Here is an 11407-nt window from a genome sequence, read left to right as displayed (position 1 = left end):
GGTGTCGTTTAAGCGACGGAATTCCGTGCGATCGGTAACGGTGAAAATGTTGAAAATGTTTCGCGCGCCGCGCTCGTTGGCGGCCCGTGTCTCGAAGAAATTCTTTTCGACGATCGGATCGCGCGTTCCATCGAGAATCGGTTCGTTGGACGTCAACCCTTAACCGAGATGACTTTCCAACGCGTTTTTCGTTTGTACCGTGAAATTTCCATGTTCTTTCTCGCAATCGAACGCTTGAACTCGTAACCGTGTACATTGAAACGACACCGTTGAAATTTTATTTGTATCAAATATAATAACATTGTCAGTGAAGGGGATACCATGGTGTCGAGTGAGATTCGGAGCTTGCGATTGAGGGTTGATGTCCGTTGAAACATCGAAGACGGGCGATCTTTTAGCGTTGTCTTCGTCCACGGGCGGATCGTCGGTGAACGGTGTGTTTGTCGGATACAGTTTCAAAGAAATCACCGGCAGGATGAGAGGAGCAGCGACAGATTTCGTGAATATTGACGCGTGTCATTTAAATGCGTACGACTATCCTCGTCGGGCGAACGGAGAGCGCGTTCGGTTTAATGTAGTTCGTTGATTCGTTGTTTGCGGGATTGTGACGTGCGACCAGAGACGCAACTCCATCAACGTTTCTCTCCATTTTGTTTCTTTGTTCTTTACTTTTTTATATATATAATATAACATAATATAACGTATAAAATAATATATACAATATAATATATATAATAATATTTATATATATATATATTTACATATACATATATACATATTAGATTTATATTATATTTTATATATACATATAATATATATATAATTTACAACGCGTATAATTCATTCCAATCGAAAGGGGCGGGCGTAAAGAAACGAAACGTGCGGCCGGAGAAGTGAACGCGAATTATTAACGAGCGAAGGTCTCTCGTCGACGGGTACGAACTCTTCGAATACGTTCGGACGCGCGGAGGGTATGAAATAGCGAACAACGAGGCGCGGACTCGCTCGAACGCGATAAGAGGCAAGGAACACGTGTGACTCGTCCGATTTCCACGCGTTCTCGATTATTCTTGCTGCCCCCGCGCGACTACTGTACAGGGTGTTTCACGCGTGAATCGACTAGCTTGACGAACGTGGGGGGCAAAGAACGATTTCAGGAGCACGAATCAACGCGCACCGTTGCGGTGTTCCATCGTTCGTCGCTTGGACGCGACCCGGTTCATCTCGCTTCCGTTCGAGCTCGATTGAAAATCGGTGGTCCATCGGTTTCCGCGTTACGTTTAATTTTTTCCCCCGCGGCGAATAGGATGATTTTACAAATGGAAAAAGTCGAATGGGAATGAATAGGGGGAATCGTTGATTTATCGCCGGACGCATTCTGATCGATAGTTTCCGCCTGTTAGAAGCACGCGAGGCCCGAAGTCCAGTTACACTGTTGATCGACGACGAAAATAAGGCCGCGAATTCGCCGATCGAAGGAGCAAAGTTTAAGGTGGATCGAGGGTAGACCGTTCGATCGATCTCGGCAGACCCTGTACACCTGGAAATTCTCGTTTCGAATCGCATTGTCCGCCGCGGCGGGGACAGGCGCGGGGTGAAAAGCGATATTCCGATGGTCCGCGGCGCATTCCTCGATCGACGCGTAAAACAATATTGTTGTAATGATATATCACCGAGACGGCGTTTAGATGTACATAGGCGTAAAGGCTGGGGTGTGTAGTCGAACACGCGAGCCGAGTAATCGTTTAATCGTTGAATAGCCGGATATAAGACGGAACGAAATCCGCCGAGACGCTTCTTCCAACGCGAAAAGATGAGTGAGAGTGAGAATGAGAGCGAGAGAGAGAGAAAGAGAGAGAATGAGAAAGAGAGAGAGAGAGCGAGAGAGAGAGAAAGAGAGAGAGAACCCATCGCGAACCAACGCAGAAGGGAATTCATTGACGTTCAATGAAGAGAACAAAACCGGGCCCAAGCGAAATAATCTTGTTGTTAATCATTCCGTTTATGGTTTTAACACGGAACGTAAGTCCTAGCTCTAGAGACGCGTGCGCGCGTATCCGCGAACGTGTAACGGGGTGCGCGCGGTACGAATCGGGTTTTTAATCCTTTATGTCCTGAACCGTGTCGTTCTCGTTTTCGTTTCGTTTCCGTTTTATTTTTGAATGGTGCACACACGAAATACGAACCGGTCGAATGGAATTACGGTGGAATTCTGGAGGATCCGAGGTGTCTTCAGGACATAATCGGTTAAAAGAATCGCGGTCGGTTGAAATCGTGGAATACAACCGCGACGATCCCTTGAACGTCGCCATCTTGGACGACGATTGGATCGACGGAGAAAGAATTCGTTATTCAAATTTTCCCGTTGATCCGCGCTGACAGAAATAGTGAGAGAGAGAGAGAGAGAGAGAATGAGGGAGAGAGAGAGAAAGAACGAATATATATATATCGGATTGTCCCATGAATTCCGACGAGGATGATTCTTCTTGACCGAGCTCGCGTTAAGGGAACCACATGTACGCTAAACAAGCGAAACGTTTATAAATGAGAGATTTCCGAAGATCGTTGAACTGTGCCGAATTTCATCGCGCGAAGGTAGAGAAACCTGTAAGCTCTCGGAACGCGGGTGATCATCGAGAACGCGAGTGTCCCCGGCGGAGGGGTTCGAGCCGCCATCTTTCATTCGGAACCCGTCGCTCATCCCCGCGCGGACATCGCGCCGACGATTCTACGCGCTTCGGTTCACGGCGGTGGTGAACCTTTTCGTTGATAGTACAATACAATCATCGTCGTGAATCAATTGTTTCCGTTTTGCGGATCGCCTCGCAATTACCACGGTCGAGGCCGTACTCGGCGACCGCGGATCGTCCCGACGCAGCGGAGCCCCGACGCTCGCGTCCCGTGGGATGCCGATTTAATCGAGAAAAACGAATCACGCGGGCGGAAGAAGGGGAAGATTTCTCGCCCCGTAAGAATCGAGAGAAGTCTCGAGGTGATCTCCCTTAGCCCGCTGAGCGCTGTTTCGCCGAACTATGGAAGCGTACGGCTCGTACGCTTACAATTGCCACCGTAGCACGCGTCAGATCGAAACCGACAGGCGTAGTTCACAGTCCGCACCGATGACTTTCTCCGGATGCACGTGTCAGCGCTCAAAGGGCTGGCCGTTATCGAACGTCGGGATCTCGGAGCTGATTTGCCGCTGGATATCGAAAGCGTTTCAACGTTTCCGATCGCGGTTTAACATTTATCCAAGGAACGGTTAGATATGTCACGCGACGGTAGAAAGTGTACTCCGGGAACTGACGTGCGTCCGATAAGGGTGACGCCGAAGATGCTCCTCTTCGAGTCCGCGACTGCCGAGGCTCCGCTGCACCCCGAGAATCACTCGATTCCCCGCGACGCACGCCGATCGGCGTCCGCGCGATCACGGTCAGTGAACGTAACCAAAGCGCTACCGCACAACCAACATCCGCTAGTCTGCTCGAAACCTCAAGGGTGAATTAACAGCGCAACAGAAACGATAAGTCTCGCGGCACGCGTTCGACCGTGAAACGTCAACGTTCCCTCGTTCGGAGGAGGGAAGAGAGAGAGAGAGAGTGAATGAGAGAAAGAGCGAGAGAGCGAGAGAGTGAGAGTGAGAGAGAGAAGGAAGAGGCGATGAACGCGATGCAACCGCGAATCGATGGTTACATGTATACGTTGTCTCGCACGTATCCACGCGAGTACACAACACCCACATTCACTCACACACAGACACACGAATACACGAACACAGGGAGAGACACGAGAAACGTAGTTTATATAGGCACACACACAGACACACACACCAAGTGTTTCGAACCGCTAGGACACTCTGCAAAACTTTCCCCTCTAGGATCCAGACACCTTACGATAAGACGCGTGTCCGCGTGTTTACCTCTTTTATCGATGTTCTTCGGATTCGAACATTCGAGTGGAAATAAATAATTTACGTGTTCTCTTCGAACGCCGGCGCGGATCACATCCCTCGTGTTCGAGCGATCCCGCCGGCGGTCCATAGTCGTAGGCACGAGCAAAACCGCATGTAGCCGGGTTTTAGATGTGTGTACGTAACGATGGGTTAAACGTTGTTAAACGAGATTACGAAACGACGCCGCGAAACGGCGTCGACCGCACAAAGTGTAACCCCCTTGTCCCACACGAGCCTGCCGATCTCCGAACAGCGTCGAACCGCTGCGCCCGCGATCATCGATTTTCCTACGGGGCGGCGATCCGACGCGCGTTCGGCCCTTTGTCATCGATGTTTAACCCTTCGCTGCGCTCGTTCACTTCCTGCGTCCGGTCGTTCCGCGAGGAAATTCATTTGGGAACCACCGACCGATCAACCGAGACAACTGAATTCCTCGTTTATATTTGAACGTACCATTTCAGTTTCGGGAATCGTTTCGAGAAACATTCCTTCGAAATCCCGATTTTGGTTTCCAAGGGTGTATGCTTTCCGGTCGGTCGTTCACGGTAGAAAGTGAATTTTCACGGTCCAGAACTGCAGTGGTTCGTTACCGATCAACGATTACGATTTAGTTCTCAATGTTACGACTGATCCGTTGAAGGAATCGCTCGCGGGACGATCGGACGTCACGAAAGGGCATCCGAATCCCCTTGTTCTCCGCGCGCGCGCGCGTCTTTCGCGAGAGACAGGTTTAGAAACGGGATCCGGTGATCCCAGGTGATTCGCTCGGCGAAAGGAAATCGAGCGTGTCGCGGCGGAAGCGCAGCGAGGGGTTAAATCGAAAGGGAAACGGAGCCGAGCTCTCAGAAACAAGCGAACGCGAGGGAAATCCTCGACTCGTTCATCTCGCCTGGGCTGGGGGATGAAAAAAAAATGGAACCAATCTCTGCGTATATCTTCGTTATTGTACGTATAATATGCATACACCTGCAGCGCGTTGTTTTCCATGTTGTTTTAACTCGAAACGACGACAAGGCTAACCGAATGAATATAATTACGTGTACATACATAACATGATGTTATACGTGCGTGCGTGCGTGCGGTGTGTGAACGTCGCTTAATGGACGCTTTTCCGGGGTCGTTGCTCGGATTTGTTTGTCGAATCGATCGTAGAAATGCCATTTCGCGAGTGCGTTCGCACGGGCTCGCGTCGCTGCTTTTCGTTCGCGTCCGAGAGCAGCGCGGGACGCGGCGACGCCAATGGCCGCCCTTCCGAGATCGTCCCCCGCGGAAAATGGTTCTCCCGGCGCGCGGGGACGGAATTCCATCGGGCTCTCCTCCCCGTGACGCGATTGTATAATTCGAGCGTGGAAAATTGTTTCGGTAATGCGAACTTAATGGAACTCCGCGGAAAATGCGATTCGACGGTTCCCGTTGATCCAGAAATTCTATGGATAGTTCGTTGAACCTGTTCGATCGTCTGTAATGGACAGTCGGGACCGATCGCGCGAACGGTTCGAAAACCGTCTGAGAGTTAATTATTCCGAAGAGGCAATTCAGATCGCAGATGTTTCCTCGAGTTACGTAATCTACGGTATCGGTCGCGACATTGTTTCCTTTCGATTATTCCATTTCGATCGTTGCGTTCGCCGTCGGTTCGATCAATTAGAATGCGACGGTGTTAGCCGCGACTAAAATCGTTCGCATTGTAATTCATCGCGGTGGACCCGTTGAAATTTCGAAAATTAAATAATCGAAACGAAGCGTCGTTCGCGCGTATCGAATTCTCAAGGTTAGTGGGCGGGGAGCCTCCACCAGTACCGTCGATATCGACGCCCCGCCCCCGTCGCTTTGCTTCGTTTATGTTTCAGAGTCAAGGCCGGATCGGCGACCATGAGCGTCGACATTGTTTTTTGTTTTCGACCGTAAATTAACAAACCGTACACCGAATCTTTACTCTTTCGCCGATGCCAGCGAATTGTCCCCGGTCGGGAGGAGAGGCCGGGTAATTAAGAATAATTAAGTTCTCTCAGCGACGGCGTCCACTATCCATGTATAGACGAACATGTTACAATATCTTCTCTGTTAATCACGTCCAACGAATTATTCGCTGAAATTATTTTCGACGCGCACGCGCATGGACAACCGAAACGAGTGTCGATGATCGTGTAGTATAGGACGCGTCTTGCCGATTCCAGTGACCTTGAGGTGTGTCGCGTAGGTCAGTGCTCCAAATAATTTTATAAATACATCCATTACCTCCAGCCAGCTTCTCCTCGCAACCGCAGATTTGATCACGTCACAGTAACGAACGTTATCGTCGCGAGGGTCTAACTGTTCGAAAGACGCAAATATTGACTTTGTACGCTTCAAGCTCATCGGAATCAGCGAGCCTAACGTAATTCCATGCAATTGCTCGACCGTTATTTTACCTGGACCTTCGAGTATCCTCCGAACGCGTTCTCAACGTGTTCGTAATCCCCGAACTCGAAAATTTCACGGTTTTCCATGCGCCACTCGAACCAGTGCTGTCCGTCGAGGTCCCTTGTACGACGATTAACCCTTCGGCGAACACGTTGCCGAGAAACGTTCGTGTTTCGTCGACCGAGTCGCAGATGATTCAGTTACTAGCGAGAGGTCAGCACGTAGTTATTATTTTTTCTATCATTTAAGCGATCGATGTATAATACAGCTTCACCCTTCGAGAGATTCGTATCTTTCAAAGGATCTTCGTCGGTGAAGGGTTAACCCCTCGCCCTACGTTTCCTGTTAGAACCACAGATGCTAAGGTGACGTCATTGATAACTTACCGGAAACAAAGAATTCCAAATTCATGTCTTCGCGTTTCAACACGTTGAATGCACGACTTCACGTAGCGAAATACACAGAATGCAATAGTGTCGAATTGTTTCACTGAATCGTTTTATTACCGCACGTTTATCTTGCCAAATGTCACGTTTAATTCACTGAATCATAATCCGTGTTACGGCATTCAACGTGTTAAAAGGTAACAGTTTCATTTCAACCGAAAGGAACTCAGTCGTTTATAGTTTTTAACTCGTTGCGCTCCAGAGGCTCTGAGTCAAATGATTTGACACAGCAAAACTAAACTTTGATATTTGATACTAAACTTCGTATCAATGTACGAAATATTGAAAATAGTTCTCTTCCTTGCATGTGAGATTCCTTAATTCAGTCCGAGAAAATGTCTGTCTCATTAGAAAATATCGAACATTTCCGGTGAAAAGCTTCTGGAGTGCAAAGGGTTGTGCAACTGATATCTTCCCACGAGCGTGACTCGGTGTTGTACGGTGAGGGGTTGACAGAGTTACGTTTCGTCGTCCAGATTTGTTTCATCGGAGTTCACCGGGGCTAATCCCGATCGTCCGCGAGACAGCACTGGCTCCAGCGACGTCACAACGAACCGCGAGCAAGAGCGTGTCCAAGCGACGTGTAGCACGTTTACGTTCCTTTTCGAGATGTACGATTTTTCTGCTCAGCCTGCAGTCTCTCACAACGATTGCATATTTTCGGAGTATCTCGCGCGTACCGCGCCCAGCTGTCTTTCCGGCGGGCCGCCGCCGGGTTTTCCCATCATTCGTGACGGAGAACACTTCCATTCGCGCTCGAACGCTAAGAGACATCTTAATCGTCGCGGAACGTTTCCGGCGAACGGTTATCGTTCCATTACGCATTCGATGCGTTTACGGGAAATCAGATTCTACGACCGTAAACGGAAACAGACGCGTAACGGCGCTCGGAGACGTCCTCGCGATCGGTGGAGCTTGAACGATAAGTTTCGTTTTCTTCGGCAGTAAGGGAACAAGAACACTTGAGCAAAATGATCAAACATGAAATTTTTCTTTTGTAAATCGGAAGAATGGGGAATCATCCGCGATACGATAAATGTACGTTGGATCTGCCATAGCGAACAACTCGTTTTTGTTGACGTTTAACTAAATACACTCAGAGAGGAAGAAATTACCGGTATGAATTCCGTTGGTCCCCATTGATCGCTGAAATTCTGTTTCACGCGTAACGAGATCGTTAAAGAATAATAATATTAATAATAATCATTCGCGTACACGACACGTCGCGGTGACTCGCGTAGTTGACCGCGCGAAGGCAGGAGTCAACGATCATTGCCAGCTCGTCACGAACGATGGAAATCGGTTAATTGTAACTTGTAAAGCGGCTATATCGTAATTGTCCAAGAATTGTTGTTCAACGATCGTCCACTGGTTCCCGCGTGGACACGAACGAGCATTTTTACGTGCAAAAAAAGGAGAAAAACAGAAAAACTACCGTTGATACTGTCGAGTAAATCAGTATTCTTTCGAACTCGAAACATCCCGTAGAATTGTACGCCGGTCTATGATTTTTACGTCACTTCCTTAATTATAGAAGTCAAATGTTTTCGCAAGTATCAGTCGATTTTTAAAAATGTATCGATGGATTAATAAATCGTGCATGGCATAAACGCCGTTGTTCTTCCTTCATTACCTTGACACCTGTCGTTATTCGCCGATTATCGAAAAGTATTTAATAATTAACCGTTGCACTCGAGAGGTGACTCTGTCACCACTTGATTCGATGCAATAATTTTTGCAATAAACTTTGCTAGTTTAAAAATGCAATAAACTTTGATACGAAAATAAAATTTGATACTTAACCCTTTGCACTCGAGAGGTGACTCTCAGTCACCATTTGATTTGATACAACAAAATTAGTGTTATATATAATATTAACCCTCTATGGGCCGAATTTTGTTTCGTGATTATAACAAAATTCACGCAGTATGTAATTAATAAATATCAACATTTCTCGTTGAGTTAACACTAGGCTTACGGAACGCGTCAAATTGACGCACATTGGATTTTAGAAATATTATTTCGTAAATGTTTACGCCGATTTTGATTGATGCGATCACACTGACATATACCCCAATTACCTACTATCAAATCTCCAGTTTCCACAATCTAAATGAGCATCAATTTTTTTAGGAATAACAGAATGAAGTGTACAACAAATGCCCGTAAACCTAGTGTTAATCTCAAGAAATATCGTCTTTCTCTAATTAGTAATTAGTGTTTCTAACGAAATACTTCCGAGTGCAGTTAATTCGTTCATTCGTCAAACGTATTCGCAGAAACGATAATTCTTCAGCAACAGGTACAAAAGAGTAATTTCTCGTTTACGATAAACGACATGCGTCTTTTTTCAAGAAAACTCAAGTTACCGATACAATTATCCGATACGTTTCTCTCGCTGGGACGGATACAAAAGATACAAAAGACGAAGTTTACATTCCACTTTATTTCGATCAGTTTTTACAAATATCGCGCGAAATGGATTCCATGTTAGTGGAGAGATACTCTTGTAAGCAACCGTAGGCTATTTTCGACCGAAGAGATAGTTTCGACGAAGAGGTCAGTCTGGCTGAAATCGTTTGACCGTGCGAGTTCGATTTTATCGGATTAGAATCGGCCGGGCCGTATGGATCCGAAGAAAGAATCGTCCGTGACACGGGAGCACGCGCCGGGGATCGGTGTTTTCCAGAAATTGATCACGGGCGAACAAAGAGTTCAAATTTAGCATGTTATCTCTTAATCTATCGCCCCATCGGCGTCCATCCGATTACATTGCTTATCTGCCCGGTAAAAAGTGAACGGTTCGTCGCGTGTTCGGATCGAGACCTCGTGTCGCTCGACAACAACGACTCCTTGTCGAGTTCAAAGTATTCGAGTATTATTATAATAGATATCCATGATAATGAAACGTATCCAACGTTTATCGACAGATAGACGGCGATCATAATTGCGATCGGATGCTTTCGTTCGCTATCGGAAAACGCGAGTCGGAAGGTATCACCGCGGGCTACCGTGTCATTCGGGCACCGAGAATCGAAAAATTCCGAAACCGACGATAACGAACGTGGGCCGATCATGGTAATATTCTCATGGCAGAAAGAAACGATAAATTAAGCGCCGTTGAATAATATTTAGAGCTGCGCGATCTATTAGCTTACTCAGAGTTAAATTCAGCGACCTACAATATCGTGACCTTAAGATTATTTCGAATCCACGAAGAGTGATCATTTCAAGGTCACGACGTTAAATTACACAGTTACGTGCACGATTTTAATTCCATGGTCGACGATATCGAGTTCCATTTGAAAAGCTTGGAAATCACCGAGAGTTTTCTTTGTAACTCACTGTGGTAAAACGTTTATACTGAATCTTTCGAGAGGGATCTATAAAAGCTCCGACTGTACCAACAAATTCACGTAAGTACGTAAAGCTAAGAATCAGATTTAATTAAAGACCAGGACTGAACGGTTGATCGTTATCAGTGATAACGGGGATATATTCAAATGATCACGAGCGAATTGAATGAAACAGACCAAACTAAAATTCCCTCGTTCCTTATCAATATCTTCGGAAAAGCAAATAAGAAGGAACAAACGAAATTAGCATAATATTCCATTAAATGTTCGACAATTCCATAAATGAACCGTTTATTTTAGTGGCTTAATAATAATATTTTTTAATATTCTTGATATTATATTTCATATATTTAACATTATTGATACATTACGTCAAATTGAATATCGAATTTAAAGTTTTATTTTTGTCGAATCAAATAACGAGTGAAAAGGGTTAATGCTTTTTGAATCTTAACCCTAATCATACCGGAAACCGGTCAAATGACCGAATTTAAAATTCTCCATTGCCTTCTGTTCATTTAATCTTCTATCGATTCCCATATTATCCGATTAATTTTCCAATTTTCATCCTTCTCTTTATTCCTATTTCCACTGAAAAACAAATTCTCATCTGATTCATTCATCTCCATATTTTATCCAGTTATTTAACCAGTTACAGTAAGAAAAGTACGTTTAGCGCTAACCACTTGCGCTGGAAATTAATTTAGAGATTCGACGAGATATGACGCGGTGAATTTTGTTTCTACCTATTTTACGCAGATGTGCACATTAATTTCGTTCGTTAATCATTTCGTATAGAGTGATACATTTCTATCGCAAGAGGTTAACCCTTTGCACTCGAAAGTTTTTCACTGGAAACATTCCACACTTTTCGACGAGATATAGACGACATTGTTAATTTAATTCACAGATAAATTAAGCGACAAAGCTATTTTATTCAAATATCCCCTATAGCAATATACAATAAACAAAGTTCAATTTAAAATACTAAACATTCAACTTCATAGTTCTGTATCAAATCAAGTGGTGACTGAGGCTCACCTCTCGAGTGCAAAGGATTAAACAGTCTAAAACCCCGTCCGAAGGAAACAGTCGAAACGTCTCCGTCAGCCTTCTTAATTCCATAAACTTCCGGAGTCCGGTAAACAACATCACAACCGTGTCAAGACGGTCGCGCGTGCACCACCTCTCGCAGTGATCCGATTTGAAATGCCCTCCAATGCGCGATAGCCGTTGCCCGATTGGCGGTTACC

This window comes from Nomia melanderi, chromosome 7, assembly GCF_051020985.1.
Source record: "Nomia melanderi isolate GNS246 chromosome 7, iyNomMela1, whole genome shotgun sequence".
Lineage (NCBI taxonomy): Eukaryota > Metazoa > Arthropoda > Insecta > Hymenoptera > Halictidae > Nomia > Nomia melanderi.
The sequence above is the reverse complement of the archived record's forward strand: the minus strand, read 5'-3'. Positions refer to the sequence as shown.